The 19611-nt window shown below is 41.3% G+C and overlaps 1 long non-coding RNA gene across 1 annotated transcript; it reads left to right on the top strand.

The window, feature by feature from the left end:
• Positions 1 to 1865: 1865 nt before the first annotated feature.
• LOC121140980 lies at positions 1866 to 8717 on the top strand. Its single transcript, XR_005877959.1, has 2 exons — positions 1866 to 1978; positions 8561 to 8717. It is a non-coding gene; the product is annotated as an uncharacterized LOC121140980 (long non-coding RNA).
• The last annotated feature ends 10894 nt before the right edge of the window (positions 8718 to 19611 follow it).

The following is a 19611-nucleotide window of genomic DNA, read 5'->3' on the forward strand; positions in this document are numbered from 1 at the left end:
TAAAGTTGCAGGGGCATGGTGCTTTAGAAAAACACACAGATTTGGTCAGGAGCTTTGGTATGACAAACTTGTTAGTCAAAAAAAAAGTTTGGGTAACATTCAATAAATATGCTTTTATACTGCTGCTGGAATTTCAGCCCATCAGAGGATGAACTTTCCTGCTTCCACCCAGGTCTAATGATTTCACCCTTGGAGTGACCTCTTTCTTCAACCAACTCACACAACACAGGACACTAGGCAGCTGGGGTACACGGTGGCAGTGGAGGGGGAACAGCTGTTGTACCCACATTCTGAAGCCCCAAATCACCAAGAGACCCATTCCAATGAAAAAGCAAAGAGTGTTTAGTAATTTAACTGTGTTAACTCAGTTCCTCAGTTCATCAGACACAGCAGATGGAGCAAGAAGGACCTAGGGGCAGGGAATTTATTGGGACAGAGCAAGGGAAGTGTCTGGGGGGGTCACAAAAGCCTCAGGATTGGTTTACTTCTGGGGCCCTCCCAGAGCAGTTGCTATGCTTTGCCTGTCACTGTTGCTGTAAAGCACATCCAGAGCTTCTAAAGCACATCCAGAGTCTGCCATTTAACTTCTGATTGGTTCCTTGCCACTTGGAGGGTATCTGTCTTCCTAGTGAAGGGCAAGACCAGGAAAGGTTGGAAGTTCAGCACATGTTGAGAAGACAGGAGCCTTTTTTTCTGTAGCCTGTCATGCTGCTAAAGCTGGGTACTGGGTGAGGGTCTGGTCCCTTCACACCGAAGCAGCCAGGGGGGCACCAAAGTAGTTGTGGATGGACATTGGAGCACCTGAGGGGACATGAAATAAGCATAGGAGGTGTCATGAGCACTTAACTGGGTTTAGCCTGGGAGGAATGATGACAGACTCAGCAAGTTGGTTTTGAGTATACATTTTACTTCACACTTGTATCAGAGCAATATTCACAAGCCGAAGCAAAGTCTTAGGGGCTCTGAGAAATTCCCCTAGTTCCCCAAATGTCGACCAATCAGGATCCAACCCATGCCTCTCCCTACCTACTGATATAATCCTGTGACTTTTGTCTTTAAAAGTTCTTTAATGAACTGGGTGGTCACTCCCTCTGAGGCTGCTGGACAGAGTTCACACTGGTAGGATTCAACAATAAAGCCTTGCAACTGCAGTTTCGTAAGTCTTCCTCCTTGGTGGTCTCTGGGGGTCTTAGCCACGTGGGCATAACAGTGTTAACTAGTTTACTTTCAAACAAATAAAATACTTAAGCTATTTGTTTACTGTGAAAAGAAAATAATTTCAAGAATAAAATTCTAAAGCAATGGAACTATCACCCAGCCTTCTGGGGGGACCTGTCATCTTGTTCTCGATCTGGTTCCTGCTTTTCTCTCAAGGTTGTCTGAAGTCCCTGTGGCTACCAGCTTGAAAATAACATGCAGTTTACCTGACCTCAGCATGAAGTCACAGAAAAAATATCTTTTGTGTCCTAAAAGCTGTCTTTAAGTTTTAATATCCTGGTTTTCCATCCATCCATGTGACAGCAATCACTCCACCCTACATAGTGTAGTGGGGTGTGCAATTCACATTATGTCCAGGAGGAAGAAGGGGAGGTGCCTGTAGGAGTGCAGGAAGACAGCAGGGTCAGCTACTGGATTCAGGGGCAAGTGCTACTGAAATGCATATTTCTGCAGATCTGGCAAAGGTCTGTGTCTGGAGAAATGCATGGCCAGGAAACATTGTGCTGTGTCTTTAAGCACACTATAACCCTAAGAGAGGTGCTTTTGTCACTCAGGCTTCACTAGCCAATCAGGACCTCCAGATGACCTGCCAGTCAGAAGTAGTGCAGGGCCCTTCAGGACCAGCTTTGTAGAGAGAGGAGCTGGCACCAGCGGTTTTGTGTGTTATGCTTCAGGGAACCGAGCAGAGAGCTTGGGCAATCTGGGAAACCACGACATGGTGAACAGGGGTCTGATGTCCCCAGATGGGGAGGAGCAGATGGTAAGGAGCTAGGGTCATGGGTCCTCCCCAATCTTGGTGAGAACTGGCAGCCGGATTCCCTGTCCTGTGAGTTCCTGCGTGGTCTGTCCAACTCCCTGGTCCCACGGCAGGACTCTGAATAATTTTGCTTGTGGGCTCAATGTGCTCAGAGCACTAGGAGCAGCTGCTGTTCCTGGATGGGGAGGAGCAGATGGGGAGGTCTGGGAGCTGATGTGGTGGGTCCTACCTAGATATGACTGGAAACCTGCAGCCAGATTTCCTAGCCTGTAAGGTCCCTTGTGGCCCTTGAAACTCCCCAGACATAGGGGCAGGCCTCTGAGTAACTTTGGTCTGTGGGCTGAATCTGCTCAGAGCACTGGGAGCAGGTAGCTTTGTGCAGAAACATCTTTCTAGTCAACTTCAACATTCTTTTGGTGCATCCATGGAAAGCAGGCTGCCAAACTCTGTAACTCTCCCATCTGCCTAAGGGGCTAGACTTGCAAGTTACTAGTCTCTATTTAATTTGTTCAAAGTGTAACCTGGAGCATGAACCTAAAAGACAGTTAAGGATGATGGCATTTGTAGAATGCAAATTCTGTCTAAGTTGAGTCCTTTTTAAGCATTAGTCAGAGATGGATGCATACTATCTTTAAAGAGATTATTCTTTACTAATCTTTTAAGTGTGTGAAGTGATTTATTCCAGGGAAGGCATATTAATTCTAAAATAGCTGCTTTTCCATCTTCTTTGAAAAATGTTTCTGAGACAAGCTCTCTTATGTTGACTCTGGTGGCTTTCATTCCAGTTTGTTGTTCTCCAGGGAAATGTCCTTGCTGTTCTCTATATTAGACCTTCAAAATCCATAAATTAAATGGCTGTACCACTTCATAGATTTAAAATTTTCCTTCAGACCAAAATAGGAGGAATCATTTATTGTGTACACAGCATGGGAAATATGGTAGGCAATCAGCTGCTGTAGTCACCATTATGAAAAAGGACCTGATTGGGGGAAGGGGGGGTGATTTTGTAATTTTCCAGAATTTTTAAATTCATATCACATGAATGATAACAGATCAGATTGTGTTGGTGTACAGTTTGGGAGATTATCTTGAGCCAGTTACTAATGAACTTGCAATTAGACAACTCTCCTATACAGATATGTTCAATCCTGCTTGACACAGTTATGTCAGCTCAGAGAAACAGGCCATGACTCTGGTGTCAGTTTACAGAGCTCAGAAGCCAACATATGCATATGGTCAGTGTCAATCTATCTCTTATTAATGACATTCCTGCAACTAGGGAAGGACCTACACTTTTCCAAAGTCAATATAGCTAAGTTTGTTTTTATTTTAAAATACATTATTTCATCTTTTAAAAAATCACTCATTGGTATTATTTTAAAATATTTTCTTTAAGTACATTGCTGCTCTGTTTCTATTCTCCAATGTTTCTAGGGCATAAGTAGTTTCATTTCTTTCCTCTCAAATAAGGTTGATTATTGATTTCTGTGTAGAGAAATGTCTATTGTAGTTCAGGCTTGCCTCATGCCATGTAATTGAGAATCGTCTTGAACACCTAATGCTGCCTCTGCTGCCCATTGTTGTGAAGACAGTCCTCCAACTCTTTCCAGTCTGGGCCTTGACTGGTCAGTAAATGAAAAAATACATCAGTTAAGGATTAACCTCCAATTCTCTGGCTTTCATTGGAAACCTGTAAATGTAGAGGGACCTGGGCAAGAATTGAGTTTCTTAACCAACTATGAAACTGGTGGAGTCACACTGCAGAAAGGGAGGGTCAAGAAGGAGGGAGAGAGCTTTCCTGCTTTACAGTAGTTGAGATTATCAATGTGGAATTATATAGTTAATTTTAGATGATCCATAAATGCCTTATTGACCATTTCTTGGGGTTCACAGACTAGGACAATCAAGAATCTGTGTAAAGGTCTGACCTCATCATGAATCCAAATTGCTGTAGTTACAGTAATTCAACCAAAATAGAAGATCTGGGTAAAATGATGTGGTCCTTCCTAATAGGACTGTTATTTTTTCTGGTTTAAGATGTTCATCCTTAGAGAAAAGGCGTGAGAAATCTTTGATGTGCTTTAATACAAATCCCTAGTCTCTGGCGCACTGTTTCAGCTTTTCAATACTTTTTGAGAATATAGATACATCATATCCACATTCTCTTTCCTGCCTCCAAGCCTTATAGTGACCCCTCATTGTTTCCTAATTCATGGCCTCTTTTTGTTTGTTTTTAAACAACAGTTACTGTGGGAATGTGTCACATGTCTTCAGGATTTCCCAGCTGTGAAGCAATGGGTTGGCTGCACTGGACATTGAGTGTGTGATGGAGTGTGCACACAAAGGACCCTGTGCTTTGGATGAGGAACAGGAAGTTCTCTAGGAGAGTGCAAACTATCTAGGCTAGGGCCTTGTCAGCTGGGCTGGAAGGGCAGATCTGGAAGGACTGTACTGTCAGAGTCATTTGATCTCTGATCACCCAGTAGGGGAGCTGTTACTATTATTCTGAGGCCCAGCTGGGTTGCCCTAGCCAATAAGGGATCCTGGGGAGGGTTAACAATCTGGAGTACTGGTGACAAGTTGCTTGCAGGTTCTTTACAGGATTCTCCTCTGCTTCTGCTGTAGGGAGCTGTAAGGAAGACCATGAACCTTGCCATGGTGAGTGTGGAGTGTTCAGAGCAGGTCTATTGAGCTGTCATTTATGCTGATATTTATATGGACCATGAGCCAGACTGTGGTTTGGTTCATCCATGTGGTGTCCTGGACAGTGTTTCTTGCTCTCTGAGCCTCCTTGTGCATAGTTTTCCTGGGGAGGGGAAGACTCTATAGCCCAGGCATGGGAGGATATGTTTGTAACATCACTGTCCAGTGTGCACACACAGGCGCTGCTTTTGTTGTGTGGTGGGAAGACAGATTGGAACACTGACAGTCTGTGTCTAGAAGTTCTGTATTCAGTAAATTTCTTATGAGTTCCTTGAGTGTTTGTTGGTTTGGGAAGTTTCTGTGGAGAGACAGTTTTAATTTTCTCTTCTTGAACTTAGACACTTGCCTCTTCCCATTTCCTGGCATATCTGTGTTTTCCAGTTGTTGCTACCTCTATGTTTGTGTTTTTGCTTCTTGAGTGATTGATATGATTAATACAGTGACTTTGGATATTTAAAACCTTTTCATATATTATTGTCTCTTTTTCCTAATTAGTTTCAGCTATCATTGTGATATAGCCTAGAGTCCTCTGAGGGAGTATCAACTGAAGGTGTGCCTAGATCAGTGTATCTGGTTGCTGTGTCAGAGAGAGATTGTATTGGTTTTGATTGATGTGGGAAGGTTCTTCCACTGAGTTGGCAATATCTCTGAGCAAGTGGATCTGGGCTGGATAGGAAAGCTAACTGAGAACAAGACAATGACAAAGCAAGAGAGAAAGTCAGGAAACAATGGTTCCACATGTTTTGCCTTCATTTATTAGCTTGAGTATCTATCCTAAGTTCTCATAAGGAGGGACTGTGACCTAGGGGTAACAACCAAATAAGCGTGTTCACTACCTGACTTACTTTTGGTTAGAAAATTTAATCACAGCATCAGAAGAAAGTTGGCACACACACACACACACACACACACACACATACACACACACACACACACACACACACACACACACAAATGGTACCTCAAAAATGATTTTGTTGCTGCAAAGGACCAGGGAATATTGACTTTTTTGAAAAAATGTTGAAGACATCAGAACGTAGATGGCAGAAGTCATAGAAAGCTGTTCACAGAGCTTAATCAGCTGTTCTGGAAGAACCTCAAAGGGCACAATGTTGAGGGAACTATTCTCCGGTAAGAGAAATACTTAGATTAACAATTATGGGGTAATTACTTAAGTCAGAGCTAGCCAGTAAGAAACAAGCAAGGCCAACAGCTTCATAATTAATACAGCGTCTTGTGTGTTATTTGGGGACTACAACGAGGCAAAGCGGCTAGCAAGGAAAAGCTTCTCTTTACAACTCAGGAGTGGGATCATGAGTTTCCATGTAGAATGACAAAACCTTTAAAGGAATTTTAGAAACAGAAGAACGGAGAGAAGCATAGATTTTTGGTAGCAGAATTTTCTCAGATGGGCTCTGTTTTGCTAGCGACAAGCCAAGATTCATGCAGCTCGCTTACGGGAGTCTTCCTGACTCAGCATAAAAAGAAAAAAAAAAAAACCATCAAGGTTCTTTTAAGAGACTCCGCTAACAATTGAAAAGTTATATGTACAGCTGGAAGTGGCAGTGACCACATCTCTGAGCTTATGCTGGATGTCAGACTGAGACAGTAAGCTGGAATCATGCTTATGCCCACCATCTTGGAAAAACGGCAGTTTAAACAGCTGCAGTTTTAACAGATAAGACACATGGACAGAAAAACATAAAGATTTACAGTAAAGTCAGACTTGGATGAAGAAAAACCTCTAAAGGTTTACAGTGTGTTTAAAAATATACATAAGATTGAGAGAAAAAAGAAACGGCCCGGCTGTGGTGGCACATGCCGGTAGGATTTGCTGCAGAGGCAGAGGCAGGCGGATTTCCAAAGAGAAACCCTGTCTCAAAGAAAAATAAATAAAAGTAAAAGAAATAGAGTAATAATAGATAAATAAATAAGTCACATAAAGATGGAAAATACACAGAGAGTCTGGATACTGTATGCTATTGTGTTTTTCAGTTTTTTAATTGCTCAGGAAGGAACAACTGCTAAAGTACACTTGATTGTAAATGCTGCTGAATTAATCCAACTTCTATCTTTTGAAAATGCATTGACTTCAAAATTTAAGTATAAGGATATGTTACTTGGGAAAGGAGTTTTCATTTATGTTTCTACAGAAAATGAAAAGCTGAGGATTCCTTCCAGGCTTCTGTGGTTTGATAAACCAAGCCCCCTGGAAGCAGTGGGCCAGGTGTTCCAATAATTGAGACAGCTAAGATGATGGAGCTTCACAGACCCTGAAAATAAGGACTTACACAGGTTTCTGAGTTTTGTCATGATCCCCATGGTATGAACAGCGCCCCCTTCCAGCACGAAGTAGTTTGGAATGAGCAACGTCCTAATTCCCATCTTGTTTATAAACCTTTGTTTTCATTTAAATGGGATGGAAGACATCATGCTAGAATGGGTATTTCTGCCACATAAACAAAATAAAAAACTGAAAACATGTATAGAAAAGATCTCAGATTTGATATTAAAAGGTAAGTTAAGGCTTCATCAACTGCCTGGAAGAGACCTAGCTGAAATTATTGTACCTTTAACTAATGAGGAAATTTCTTCCTTATGGAAGGATAATGAGTATTGGCAAATAGCTTGCAGTGACTTTTTGGGAACTATTAGTAGCAACTATCCCAAAACAGAGAGAATCAAATTCATAAAGAAAACAATTTGGATTCTTCTGTGTATCATGAGACAAACACCTATTTCTGGAGTTCTTACCTTCTACACAGATGCAAACAAATCAAGTAAGGCAGAGTATAAATCAGGAAATATAAGTAAAGTAGTTCAAAGCCCTTACAACTCTGTACAAAAGGCAGAGTCATATGCCATTCTCATGGTACTTAAAGACTTTACAGAGCCTCTCAATAGTCATAGTCATGGATTCTCAGTATGCAGAGAGAGTTGTCTTGTACATTGAGACTGCAGAATTTGTTCCTGATGGCACAGAATTAACCTCATTGTTTTTTACAATTACAGGAAATCATCAGAAACAGGACTCATATATATATATATATATATATATATATATATATATCACACATCAGATCCCATATGGGTCTGTCAGGTCCTCTGGCACAAGGCAATGATGAAATTGATAGTTCATTAATAGGAAGTGCATTGGAAGCTTCGGAATTTCATAAGAAACACCATGTTAACAGCAAAGGTATAAAGAAGGACTTTCCTATCACCTGGCAACAAGCCAAGGAAATAGTAAAAAATTGCCCCACTTGCTCATTCTATAACCAAACTCCATTACCAGCAGTTAATAATCCCAAAGTTATTCGCAGAAATGAAATTTGGCAAGTGGATGTTTTTCACTTCCCAGAATTTGGCAGTTTGAAATATGTACACTATACCATAGACACGTTCTCAGGCTTCCAATGGGCTACTGCCCTCAGCTCTAAAAAGGCTGATTCTGTTATTACACACCTCTTAGAGGTGATGGCTGTTATGGGTATACCTGCACAAATAAAAACTGACAATGCTCCAGCATATGTCTAGTAAATTGGAACAGTTTTTCAAATATAATATAAAACTTGTAACTGGTATACCTTATAATCCCACAGGACAAGCAGTGGTTGAAAGATCTAACCAAACCTTAAAAAAATGCTTCATAAACAGCCAGGGGGAACAAAGACCCCTCCAAACAAAGGTTACATAATGCTTTACTAACATTGAATTTTCTTAATGCTAATGAAAAAGGACAAACTGCAGCAGAAAGACGCTGGACTACAGAGAAGACTTCTGAACTGAACCAACTGGTATATTTTAAGGATGTTATGACCTCAGTCTGGAAACCAGGATATGTGTTCCATTGGGGAAGGGGTTTTATCTTTGTTTCCACAGGAGAAGAAAAACTTTGGGTTCCATCAAAATTAATCAAGATTCGATCGGAACAGAAGACATCTCAGGAGGAGGAAAGATAACAGCTCTTCTACAAAGTCATATTCTGCCATGGATAAAGTGACCTCATAAAAGGAAAGAGAAGTGTTTTGTTTTTTGTCTTCACAGGAAAACTCAAATAAAAATACTGGACGTATGGATTCCTGAAGAAGAATGAATAGCTACCCTGAGGACCATCAAACAAACAATAACTCACTGTGTGGTATTAAAGTCTAAATCTCTCTATATTGTTTTTTTCATAATACCCATTTCTCTTTGTTTCTTAATATGCTTTAGTCCCCATTTATTTAACTGAAGCTGGCTTTGGAGTTAGATTGGCTCTCCTACTCTAGATTTAAGCGTATTGTTTAAATAAAATTCAGAATTTCTATATTATATCAAAGAGCCATTGATATAAGACAGAAGAAAATAAAATTAGGGACTACTATCTGTGGATTTCTTTTCTGAAAAGTCTAATCTCCTTCATGTTTACCATCTTTCCTATTGTCACTTTTCCCAGTATGCATATGTGTAAAAGCTGAAAATTTCTTTGTTAACATTAATGTTTGAGTTTTCCAGAGAACAAGGGATTTCCTGACAGCAATCTTCAACTGCTTCTGAAAGAGAATGGGGCTCTACTTCATCGACTCCACCTGATTTGACTGGATGCATCTGAACTGCCCCATATCATCAACTCCAGCTGATAAGCACCATCCTGAAACCAGCTTGGAACTACATCACTCCACACATCTCCAGACCAAGGAACTGATACAGTGTACCTTCTACAATCTGGCTAGAGCTTCAAATGAGAGCTTCAATCAACAATAGAACTTTAATCAAGCATCTCCTGTCTAACAGAGACTGTCTAATCTACTTAAGATTTTATTACACTAACATTTTTCTTCTCACATGTCCCCATGAGATTGTCATTATCCCATCTCAGCAGGAAGTAGTTTTGAGAATTCCACGCCCCCTCTCCCTACTATTGATATGATAGTTTACATCTGTTAGTGTTAGTTTTCAGTTATTTTAGAGTTGGGATTGGAAGGAGGTATTCAGACTTGGGTGTTTCTTTCAGATAAGCTTAGGTTTAGATGGGATAGATGTTTGAGACATTTTGTTCATTGACACAAGTTAGTTTTGTTTTAAGTTTAAATATCTCTTTTTAGACTAAAAGGGGAATTGTAGGGGGAAACTTAGGACTCTACCATTAGCCACATGGTGCTTTAGAGATGCACACAGATATGGGCATGACTAGAGACAGGGCAGTGAACTATGCCACTAGCCAGGCCCACTTTTGGGCATCGCTAGAGGCATGTACATAGGAAGGAATAAAAGACCAAGCAGCAGAGCCTTTTGCCCTCTTTTTGGCTTCTGGTGCAGAAAACTACTTGACTCATCTGGGTTGCTCATTTTCTCTTGTGAGTAGTTCCTGCAATGAACAGTTGCCTATACCTTCAACAAGTGTGCTGTTTATCGTTACAGCATCAACTTGCAGCATATTTAACAAATCTACTCAAAGTGGGGCTACTAAATATATTTCACATCTTCTAATTGTTCTGAGAAAGAGAAGGGGGGTACATTGCTTCTTTTCATATAAATACAAACTCACATGGCTTGTATTTATAGTGACATATGACATTCTTTTCTTGGGTTTTCGAAACAGAGTTTCTCTGTGTTGGTGTAGAGACGGTCCTGGAACTCACTGGGTAGACCATGCTGGCCTCCAACTCACAGAGATCCAACTGCCTCTGACTCCCAAGTGCTGGGATTAATGGTCTGCACCACCATGCCCCACTGTTCTTACTAAAGATTTCCACATTGCATTTACACAGTTTGACTTTCTTTTCCTCACAGGCATGTGGTATAGGGATTAAGGTTTCTCCACAACAACCTTCTTGATTCTCATAAACTGACCCTTTAAATATACTTAGCAAAGTCACAAATGTATGAGTAATACCAGCTGTACTATACAATCTTTTTTCTTAGAAGGTCTTGGACATATATGTATATTCTATTCAGTGTGTATACCATTTAAAAATCTCAGTGGTATGAAACTAAATGGATTGACATTTCTACAGCATAGCTCTTATGGGGCTATGATTCAAATGGTGGTATCTGTTAAAGCATTGCTTCCTTGTTTTCTTTTTCATGAGAAGTCCTTGCAAATACAGAATAGCTACATGACACTGAGGTTCATGTTTTCATGAGAAATTAACAATCATTAATATACTTTAAGCTGTGATCATTTACAATGTTGTTTTTTGTTAAACTTTCCAGGGCACATTAAAATTTCTTCAGAGGCAAATTTGTAAAAATGTTTATAGTAAAATTACCTTCTATGTCTTCTAGAATTTTCACAATATTCTTCAATATTATAGTCAGCTATCAGGGGGTAAAAGCTGAAAGATCACAGAAGCAGAGCAGCAGCCACTAGAGTTCTTACCTCTACCAATGCTCAGATCAAAGGGGCAATCCTGCCCTCACCACTGCTTCCTCAGACTGACTGCTGTCTCTATGAATCCTCAGAATGAATGCTCAGACTTAATCCTCTCACCAAATGATCTCTTTTCACATCCCACCTTATATTCCTCTCTCTGTCCAGCCATATCACTCATATCTTCAACATCCTGTGGTGGGCTTTAAGAAGTGTGATCCCAAGTTCTGGGATAAACATTGAGTTGTTTTTCTTTTAGACTGATTCTTATTCTCTCTGTCTATTTATCTCTCTCATATCCCACAGTTGCCTTCAACTCACAGAGATCTATTTGCCTCTGTCTTCTAAGTGCTGGATATAAAGCCATGCACCACCATTTCCTGGACAAGGATGACCTTGAGTACTTGATATCCTGCCTCTATGGCTAACTAGTGGCTTAGATGTGTGACTAACTAGTGGCTTAGCACTTAACCAGGTGTGTAGCTAACTAGTGTCTTAGCTCTCCATTCTGATCTTCAGGCAAGTCTTACTTGTTAGATTACAAATAAAATATTACTATAGTCATTAATATGAGATAGACTGATGTTGCCTATATGTATATGCTGGCTACTGAGCTCTGTAATCTGACATATAGTTACAGTCAATGACCTACTTCTCAAACCTCTGAGCTGACATAACTGTGTCAAGCAGGATAGAGCATGTCTTCATGGGATGGTTAACTAACTGTAAATTCAGTATTCATTGGCTCAAGATAACCTTCCCAAACTGTACACCCACATGATCTGGTCTGTGTGTATTCACATGACATGTATTAGAACATGCTAGAAAATTACAAAATCATTCCCACTACCACAATCAGGTCCCTTTTCATAATGGTGACTCAAACAGCTGATTGCCTACCCAGAATCCTCCTGCAGCATAACCTATTCCTCCTATTTTGGTCTGAAGGCAGAAGCAATGCTCCCCCATGGGAATCCTTTTCCTGTCACTGCATGACTCAAAGGGACAATTTTAAATCCAAGGTGGTACAGTTATTTAAGAATTTTGTCCTGGAGAGCAAAAGACCAAAGGCCATTTATGAAAACATAAAAGAGCTTGTCTCAGAAAAGTTTTTCTAACAGAATGGAAATGCAATGGTTCTAGCGTTAGTATGCCTTACTATGGAGAAATCATTTCACATACTTAAGAGGTTGATTAAAAACACATTTAACAATAAAATGCATCCATCTCTGGCTAATACTCAAAGAGGAGGCGGCCTAGACACATGTTGCACTTCATATGCTGTCATCCTTAAGTGTCTTTTAGTTTCATACTCCAGGTTATACTTTGAACAATATAAATAGAGACAGGAGACAGCATGTCTTGCTACTTGGGCAGATGGGAAACTTATTCTGCAACAATATTCCCAGGAATGTTTCTTAAGTACATTCTTCACTGACAAGATTCTGAGCTGAAGTTTTAGGGGCATGAGAAAGATAGGAAATGTAGAAGGTAGAAAAGATAAAACCTGGGATGGGGAGGTCTTTCACATGATATATCCCATGCCAAGGAAGCTTCTTAGGAAGAAGGGGAAAATGGAAGAAAATGGGTGACTGTCGCACCTGCTGTGCGGCCTGCATCCGAGAATGTAGCGAGGTGGTGGGGATAGATGACACAGAGACCGGTCGGTTGCTTTAAGAAAACTTTATGCTTCCCAAGTCAGCTTAGGAGGAGACCCCAGTCGCTTAGGAGAGAGCTCTCAGGAGAAGTCTCTCCAATAAAAAAGAGCTTCCCTTTTTAAGGACTTCTGCCATCCATCTACATACCATTCTTTCCAGATTTCTCACCCTCCTGGCTGGTGGTTTAATCTCAGGCCCCAGAATCGGGGAGACACAGCAGGGAAACAGGAAGAGACATCTAGCCGTAGGGGGTGTCAAAGGCATGGTATTTCAGTGAGCAAGCCCTTATCTGAGCCCTATCAAGAGCTTTAAAGCACTGAATTGTTTTCAGTAAACATTACACAGATGCCTGCTTCCAGGCTGAAGGCTGCTCAAGGTCTGGTGTCCCCACAGGTGACTTCTATGAAGTCAGTAGAAACTATCATACAATGGGTTAAACTCAGGGAGGAGGCTACTCAAAACTGCAGCACAAGAAAAACACAGTTTATTTCAAGTCATTACTAAGCCCACAGTAGCCTTGTGAATGATAACCACAGTTGCATATGGTGAGAAGAGTTCAGTTCTCAGGATCTGAAGTAAGCCCTCCACAAAGGCCCTGGTCCCAGACCATTTCTAGCTCTCCCAAGCAAATTCCTGGTTTTAGTCAAGGCTCTCTGTTTCATTGTCAATACATCAGGCCCTGAGAAAGCTCAAAAGACCTAGCCCCAGGCTGTTAATAGCTCTCACATGAATGTTCCTCCCCCCTGACTGAGGAACTAAGTGAAAGCTTGCTTGATCAGGAAAGTCCTTAACACAATAGTGTTTTAATTTTCTAATAATTGTCACCTGGTGTCCTATTGCCTATGTGGCAAAACTACATGTTTTAAAAAAAACTGGAACTTTATGGCACACCAGGTCTTAATTTTGTTTGTGACCATGTAATGCCTCCTTGAGCAGCTTGTTACAGGCCTGTTCTTTAATATGGAGATGGTCTACAGGCTGGTTGTAAATCAGGAGTGGCTCCTTTGTAATGGTTTGGAGTCAAATATTTAGACAATCCTGGTGAACAAATAACTGTGTATCCTAGCATCCTAATCTCTAACAGGTCTGGTTAACATATACTTATCTTTGGGTGTTTTAGATGAAGTCTTCCCTCAGCTATATTCTTCTTTGTGATTCTTATTATCCCCTAAGCATTTGTAAATCCTTTGTATTGCCAATTTTACATCACAACTTAGTAAGTGAGTGCTACCCAACACATGAGATGCCTTTTTTACAACCTCCACAAAAATGGACCTTACAGGTAAAGGTTAAATACAAGATGCTTAACCTCTAGAAAGTACTGATGAAACTAGGCCTCTTCATGCTCAGTGACCTGGTTTCCATGGGTGCACCAAAAGCATGTTGAAGCTGACTACAAAGATGTTTCTAGGTGGGCAGTGGTGGCCCAGGACTTTAATCTCAGCACTAGGGTGGCAGATCTCTGTGAATTAGAGGCCAGCCTGGTCTTTAAAGAGAGTTCCAGGACAGTATCCAAACCTATAGAGAAACTCTGTCTACAAAAAAAAATAAAAGATGTTTCTACACACAGCTCCCTGCTGCTAATGCTCATAGCAGACTCAGTCCACAGAACAGTTATTCAAAGGCCTGCCTCTGGGTCCAGGACATTTCAAGGACTGCATGGCACTTCACAGGACAGGGAGTGTGGCTGCAGCTTCTCTCCCAGTTCCAGGAAATACCCACCACACCAGCTCCAGAACCTCACATTTTGTCACTCCCCATCTGGGGACAGCAGCCTCTGGCTCACCATGTTGTGGCTTTTCAGCTTGCCCTTGCTGAAAGCACAGTACACAAAACAACTGTTGCCAGTTTTGCTTCAAAGTCAAGCCAGAAGTCATTGGCAGGTTGGGCCCTGACTGGCTAGTAAGGCCTGAGTGATAAGAGCACCTCCCATAGGGTTATAGTGTACTTAAAGACACAGCACAATGGTTCCTGATCCTGCATTCCACTCTAGATCAGCAGAAGTCTGCATTTCTATAGCACTTGCCCTTGGCTTCAATAGCAGACTCTGCTATCTTCCTGCCCTCCATAGGCTTTTCCCTTCTTCCTCCTGGACACAAAGTGGCTAGGTAGCTTGCATAGCCAACTATACTTACTATGTGAATAGAGTGATTCTCTTGTAAAAAAAAAACCTGCAAGGTAGCCCAGAATATTAACTACTAAAGAGAGATTTTGGGATACAGAGGGCATAAGAAGGCAGGAGATACCTGGGACTGGAGTTATAGCAAATGGTTAGCTAGCATATCTGATCTGGGAATGTAAAAACAAAAACAGTGATTTTATTTGCTTTTAATTGCTCAGCCATCAATCTGGCTCCTCTTTTTTATTTAAAATTAATCTTCATAAATTCTTATTAAAAAATAATGCACTACTTTCCCCATTTATCTCTTCATTGTATCCTTTCCCCAAATCCCTTCCAAATTTGCCCTTATTAATTATGCTGGTTACATTTTTGTTGATTATGTATTCAGGGATAAGAAACTGCCTTCTTTATATTGGATAAATGGCTATTCTTCTATGCCTGAGGCTAATTCTCTCAAATGGAGGAGAATTCTACTTTTAAATAGAATCAAAATTCTGACCCAGATTAGGCTGCCTTGGACAGGAAATGTTATCAAGAATAGGAAACTTAGGATGAAGAATACTGTAGCAGTTAAGAGCACTGAAAAACCTTTCAGACCATCCAGCTTCAAATGTGAGTACTTAGAGAAGCTCACTACTAGCTGCAGGGCTAGTATCAGGACTTCTGACACCATCTCCAGGCCTTACTGGTCATGATAAGAGGAGGAGAGGAGGAGACTCACAGCATAAAAATTATTTTTCAAGTTGTATGTGCTATTGCATTCTTTTAGTACCAGCAATCTGTACACAGAAGCAATAAAATCAATGAAAGTTTTAAAGCCTGTGTTTTAAAACACAGAGAGAGAAAGAGAGAGAGAGAGGGAGGGAGGGAGGGAGAGAGAGAGAGAGAGAGAGAGAGAGAGAGAGAGAGAGAGAGAGAGAGAGAGAGAGAGAGAGAGAGAGAGAGAAGGAAGAAGAAAAACTGAATAACAGTTGGGAGTTGGTGACACACACATTTAATTCCAGTACTTGGGAGGCAGAGGCAGGCAGATCTCTGTGAGTCTGAAGCCTCTGTGAGTTTGAAGCCAGCCTGGTCTACAGAGCAAGTTCCAAGACAGGCTCCAAAGTCATATAAAGAAACCATGTCTCAAAAAATAATTAAATAAATAAATAAATAAAAGAAAGTAAGTAAAGGAGCATTGGAGACATTGGAGAATACTGAATAACATTAAAGAAAAGTAGCATTGGAGAATTGGGGACAATATAATACCTCTTAGAACCAATCCTAGTGTCTGCCACTGATGCCCATAGAATCTTTTTTTTTTTTAAACGATATGGCCAAGAATGTGAGCACATGTTATTAATCCCAGCCTCTGGGAGAAACTGAATATTTGATAGTAGGCCACTACCCCACCATGTGACCTGAACTGTCCATCAATGGCTTGTCGTTATTGGACCCACTAAGTCATAAAGTAGGACATGATTTATGCTATTATTTACTTCTGTGGTTTGGCTGGCTAGTTTTACATCAACATAACACAAGCTATGGTCATCTGAGAAAAGGGGGAATCAATGAAGAAAATGATTCTGTAACATTGGGCTGCAAAATGTAGGGATTTACTTACATAGTAATTAGTGAGTGGGACTAAGGGATCTAGCGGAGTGTCAGTGCAGTCAACCCTGGGTGGTTTTCCTGTGTTCTATAAGAATGCACGTTGAGCCAGTCATAGAGAACAAGCCAGTAAGCAGCACCCCTATGTGGCCTCTGTTTAAGTGCCTGCCTCCTGCCTACTGCTGTCTTTGAGTTCCTGTATTCACTGTTTATTTTTGTTTTTTTGTTTGTTTGTTTGTTTTTTGAGACAGGGTTTCTTTGTGTAGCTTTGGAAGCTGTCCTGGAACTCACTCTGTAGATCAGGCTGGCCTGGAAATCACAGAGATTCACCTGCCTTTGCCTCCCCAGTGCTGGGATTAAGGGTATCTGCCACCAATGCCTGGCCTGTACTCACTTCTTTCGATGATGACTTGTTAGATGTTGTGGGGCCGAGATCATCTTAAGCACACAGCTGCCACAGGCTTAATAAAAAAAAAGAGTCAAAGAGTAGTCATGAGTTTCAATTTACTGTCAGGCAGCAACAGGTCCTAGGAGAAGCCATAAGCTGACACCATCCAGGGAAGGGACAATATCTAAGGGCAAAGTACCTGACATTGCAAACATTCCAACCATTATAGATATGATCCTCAGATGTTTTTGAGGCCAACACCCACCTATTTTCTTTTGCAAAAACACCCCTAGCCAAATGTTAGCCAATCGCACATCCTGAACCTTGCATGTCTCCTCACCCCAACCTGTGCTATGATAGAAAGCCTACTTTGACCAGACTTGGATCTCTGATTGTACCACTGCATGGGACAAGGAGGATCCATGCTTGAGCTTAAACATTGAATAAAGTCTCTTTGTTTTAGATATGGATTAGGTCTCCAGGGTGTTTTTACAGAGATTCTAACAATCTGGGAATAACAATGGAACTGTGAGTGAAATAAACCCTTTCTTCCTCAAGTAACTTTTTTTGGCTAAGTTGTTTCATAGCAGCAGTGGTGGTCTGAATGGATAACTTCCAAAATTTGCTTGAATTTTAAATTTCTCTTTGTAGCCCTTGCAGTTATGGGATTGCTCTGTTTATCAGGCTGTCCTCAAACTCTACAGATTGTCTGAGTGTTACTCATTGTGCTTCAATTAAAGGCATGGACCAAACCGTCCAGCTGGAAATACCGTTTTTATCCCTGTCCCATTTATGAATGCTTGGACAGCTTCTATTGTTTGGCTACTTAAAGAAGGTCACTTTGACCAAGCTTGAACATATAGCCTGGGTTACAAATGTGACAGTTTTTCTTGTAATGTCACAGCTATGTTCCACCATGTGTGCACCTAAACATCCTTGGGGCTCTACCCTAGACCATCCTGAATGATATTTCCTAGACCTTTCTGGATGATGTCCCTGTCTCTAGTCCTTGGAATTCACTATGCTTCCCAGTCCTCTCCAAGAGTGACCTGCAAGCCTTTGCAATATGGGGGTGTTTTTTTCTGCAGAGCTTGGATACCTTTCTTCATGTCCATTTATCTCACTTCATTTTCACTGTCTAAAGATCCCATATTGATATAAGGATCTTAAGGAAAAAGCAGGTAAGAGGGTCATGGACAGGCAGTGAAACCAAAGACACATGAGAATAAGGGACAGAGGAAGTAGTAACTGCAATGAATTTTCACATAGCCAGGCAATCAGTAATCATGGCAGCATTCATTTGCATGTGGTGGCCTGGTGTGATCACCTCCTGCAGGAGATCAATCACACTTTTCAAGCTCACAGTGAGCCAGGACAAGAGAAGTTTCTCGCTATATCATCTGCATGACTGTGTCCTCCTTGGGGCTGTACCCTATAGACCAGAGAAGAGCATGGGAAGAGGGAACAAGCAATTTCCTGGAATAATAGCAGTCTTTAGTGATGTTGCAGGAGTGATGTTCCAAGGCCTCCCTCAGGTAGGCAAGGAGCTAGAGGGGCCAGGTCTTCCAGAGTCTCCAACTCCTATTAAGAGCCTCAGGGTGTCCCTTCCTATGGGAACAGTGAAAGATGACTACCCAAGGGCTGAAGGGTGGAAAGAAGCTCTTCCCTGCACTTCACATGATGAATAGATGGGAGTAGATGGGACTTTAGACACTTCTTGGTTGGAGGCAAGGATTACAACTGTGTTCCTGAAGTTGGGTCAATGAATGTCTGGCAAATCTTCTAGAATTTGAATGTTGGCCTCTGCCATAGATCCCTCTCTCCTCCCTCCAAACATGCAAGGACAAGCATTCTGTGTACCTTTTCCCTAGGTTCAGCACAAGGGGCCCAATATGTCCTGGGCTGGGGTTGGGGCTACAGAGTAGGATGGACCCCAGGGGTAGATCTTTATGTTGTTGGTGTCTCATCATCAAGTCCCTCTCTCCTATGCCCCTCATACCTGTCCTAGTGCAGTGCCTGGGCATCTACAGGGATTTCTAGGGCCATGTACTCAGTTTACTATGAATCAAAGCTAAGGAGCAGAAAGCCAGGGAGGTAGATCCTGCAGCTGTATCCTCTGCCAGCTGATTGGCCAATGAAAACAGAAGTGACTAGGAGATCACTGGAGGACCTGGATTAGTGCAGTACCATTCTGGACTCCAGATAACCTTGACATGTAGAGCAAATTCTGTGTGCAACAGTGATGCCTGGACAGCTGTAGACACATAGCTCTCTTCAGTGTGACCTAGACCTGGTGGACAGTAGAGGATATGGGAGAAGGCTTCCCTAGGGCTACACTAGGACTCTGTGTATCTGGATTCTGGTGTGTCCTTGTTGCTTCTCTCTGATCACTCATGCTGGAACTTTGTCAAGCAGCAATGGTCACCATGTGATCCATGCCATTATTTCACAACATATCTTCATGTACTATGGATATGTACATATGTAATTATTATTTGAAATTCCATGCTTCTTCATGTCCCCATTATTTTCCCATGGGGCACTTCATCTTGAAGTACTGCTTTCAAAGGGGATTATCTATAGATGGCTTTATAATGTCATGGCAATTTGATTTATTAAAAACAAATATTTTCTCTTATATGTGTGTGACTGCAATGTGATTACAGGTGTTTAGACCATGATAGTTATGTGGAGATCAGAAGTCAACTTCATGGTGGCTACTTTTGGCCTACAACTAGTGAAACAGTAGACTTAAAAAATTCTAATTTCCCTAGGAATCTCATTGTGGGAAAAGACTTGAGACTTCCAAATGAGAATGTC

This window comes from Mesocricetus auratus, unplaced genomic scaffold (genome assembly GCF_017639785.1).
Source record: "Mesocricetus auratus isolate SY011 unplaced genomic scaffold, BCM_Maur_2.0 Super-Scaffold_100006, whole genome shotgun sequence".
Classification (NCBI taxonomy): Eukaryota; Metazoa; Chordata; class Mammalia; order Rodentia; family Cricetidae; genus Mesocricetus; species Mesocricetus auratus.